General features: G+C 45.9%; 1 non-coding gene across 1 annotated transcript; it reads left to right on the forward strand.

The window, feature by feature from the left end:
* The first annotated feature begins 2352 nt into the window (after window positions 1-2352).
* LOC148516684 (U1 spliceosomal RNA) lies at window positions 2353-2517 on the forward strand. Its single transcript, XR_015879397.1, has one exon. It is a non-coding gene; the product is annotated as a U1 spliceosomal RNA (small nuclear RNA).
* The last annotated feature ends 583 nt before the right edge of the window (window positions 2518-3100 follow it).

Raw genomic sequence — 3100 nt, forward strand, 5'->3', positions numbered from 1 at the left:
CTGTGAGATGGGTTAATAATGTCTCCCTTCAACCTCTTCTTACAAACAATATGCCTGGGCTTTGAATCCTGCATACGGATATTAATGCTAGCTCAATGTGTTTTTTTTTTTTTCTTTCTCTCATAATTTAGGAAAATCCAATTAGTTACAATGCTAGCATTGGTGTGGTTGCATCATTGCACTGCATTGCTCTGTATATAAAGCTATATTTCTCCTTCATCCACTAGGGGACACTGGAGTTCAAGACAGTGGGGTATAGACGGTGGTAGAGTAGAGCCTGGCACTTTAAATAATTCAGAAGTGTGACTGGCTCCTCCCCCTCTATGCCCCATCAGCCCCAGTTTTAGAAATGTGCCCGAGAAGAGCCGGTCACATAGGGCTGAGCTCCAGCCCACACTTAGTAATTTTACTTTTATTTTAACTTTATTTATTTTCATAGCTTCAACAAGCATTGAGGACAGGCTGACAGAGTGCTGCGTCTGTCAGCCTGCTACATGGAGGCATCAGGAGGACCCGCCACCACTAATAAAGAGTGCGTGTCCGGGTCCCAGGCACCCTGGCAGTAGCTCAGGGAGGGACACGCCACAGCTTAATATAGAAGCTGTGTCCGTGCTTCCCTATGCCTAGCCGCAGTCCTGATGCCAGCAGCTGGTAAGTATAGCTCTGTTCCCCTGACTAGCGGGGGACTGAGTTAGATCTGCGGCCCCTCCGCCCCCTCCCAGGCTCATACAGTCCTGGATTCCTGTTATAACGCCGCTAGCGTTATTACAAGGGGCGGAGCTACCGCGCATATAGCGCGGATACCCATCAAGGGAGACTGTTCAGACAGTCTGTAATTACATAGGTGCGCTGTGCACTGCCCTGCTACGAGCTGCTGGCGCATCTCTTAACATCCCTGCACTGCTGAGTCAGCGCTGGCTCACTTAAAAGAGTCTGACAGCGCTGTGTGACTGCTGCCGATGTGATCTCCTCCTCCCTCTGCTCTATGCCATAGTGGTGAGCAGCAGGGGTTAGTTTATTGCCGGTTAAGACCGGATGCAGTTAGCGCCGGGGCTCTACTCCCGGCAGTGAGGGGGCGTGGCTTAGGTCCGGCAGCTGTTACTGCTCCCGGGGAGCAGGCACCGCATATTTTTTCTAGCCTCTCAGTTGGCGCGCACTACAGCGCAGGCATATGCAGAGACTGTCACTGTACAGAATACAGGCAGTCTGTAACTTTGCAGAGGCAGCTGCTTGCAGTGCAGGGAGAGGGTAGAAGTTTGTGCCTGAAGACGCTGCACTCACTGTACCGCTGCTGGAGTTAGTTCCAAGCACATTTGTCTACCTATGACATAATGCAATATGGGTAGCTTTGTATACATGCCTACATGAGTTAAGTGTATGTATGAGTATATATGTGTATATATATGGGGCTTTCCTGCTTATATATACTGTCTGTTAAAACCAGTTTTGTTCTATTGATGTTTCCAATGATAAAGCGCGGCGGAATACGCTGCGATATATAAGAACTGTTAATAAATATATAGATGAAGAGGACCTATGTGTATAGTCTCCCCTGTGCATAGCTGTAGAATCTAGATAGAACCTAGTTTGGTCTCTATTATAGTACAATGCTGAGGCATACTGAGCTGATTACAAATTATGCACGCAGTGTAGCAGTCTTCCTGCTTACTTAGTCACGCAGCGGAATGGTCCATATAGAACTTGGCTCATCTCTGTAGTTCCTATATGGTGGTCAGATTCCAGCAATGAACTTGTTAGTACTTTATCTAGCAGTAATGTACTTCTATTCTGTAGGGGAGAGCACTTCAAAACTGTCGACCCCACAACTATCCTAACTGCTGCTCTACGTCATTGTGATGTCACTGTGTAGAGATAGTTGCGACTATTTTACAATTGTCTATCTCAAGATGGCTGCTGGAGTCTGTTTGATTAGGAAATTAATCAGTACTCACTAATGTCAGATGTTATTGAAGCAGTACCTCTACATATCATGGGACCTGCCGCCACTATTATAGAGTGAGTGTCTGGACCCCTGACACTAGCTCAGGGAGGAACATGCCGCAGCCTAATACAGAGGCTGTGTCCATGTCACTTTGCCCTCCGCATGACAAATATGCCTGTATACGTTAAATATAATGCAGTATACTTCATTGATCTGAGGTTGTCCTTTTGATCCCCACTTTGAAAAGGTGGGTTCAACTGGAGCTCAAATGGCTCACCTGATAAGGCAAGGGCAGAAGGCTCCCAGGATCTATACCAGTCTGGGACAGCGCGCTGCTAAAATATCAGGCCTACAGAGGATGGACACACGGCACATCAGCAGTCTCCCTGCGTGGAGGTAAGCCACAGTTCATACTTACCTGGCAGGGGAGATACCATGATTACAAAGGTGATTCTCCCAGGGCGAGGCGCATCCATTGCACTCTGGGTGTGCTGACCCCCGATGATTTCTCAAAATGCGGAAATCTCGACTGCATAATTTGTGGAAGTGGGGGACTGCGTTCACGCTTTCTCCTGGATAAATTATCGTTACCTGTGACCTTGTATGAGGGTACATGTATGTATGTATGTATGTGTATATATATATATATATATATATATATATATGTATGTATGTATCGCTTCTTATCCTTGCCATAAAGGCAGGGGTAGGATTTGTTCTTATCAGTTTTATATCTGATACCTTGCATATTTTAAAAAGAAAGATACTGCAATTGGAGGCTGGACTCTCCTGCTGCGGTGGGTTGGTACAACAACTTCTATTTACACCTACTATGTATGAATGTATTTGTTATATGTGTGGGTATGCCTATGCTTCCGCAATCATTAGGTTACCTCTAATTCCACAGATGGGAAGCCAGCTGGGATTACTAGAAGCTGTAGGCTATAATATATTATATTGGCTCTATAGACTAGAGTCATGTTCTGCAGTTTACATTGTGATAGTCACAATTCCCTAAGGCATGGCTTCTAATATGGACCATATACTTGTCTGGGAGCCTTCTGGTAGTCCACACATGTATATAAGATAGGCACTTACACCCTTCTGGGTTTACAGTTTTGTTCCTGTCAGTTTATATCTACGGCGCCCCCTTTTCTC

This window comes from Taudactylus pleione, unplaced genomic scaffold (genome assembly GCF_031769625.1).
Source record: "Taudactylus pleione unplaced genomic scaffold, aTauple2 ptg000244l, whole genome shotgun sequence".
Taxonomy (NCBI): Eukaryota; Metazoa; Chordata; class Amphibia; order Anura; family Myobatrachidae; genus Taudactylus; species Taudactylus pleione.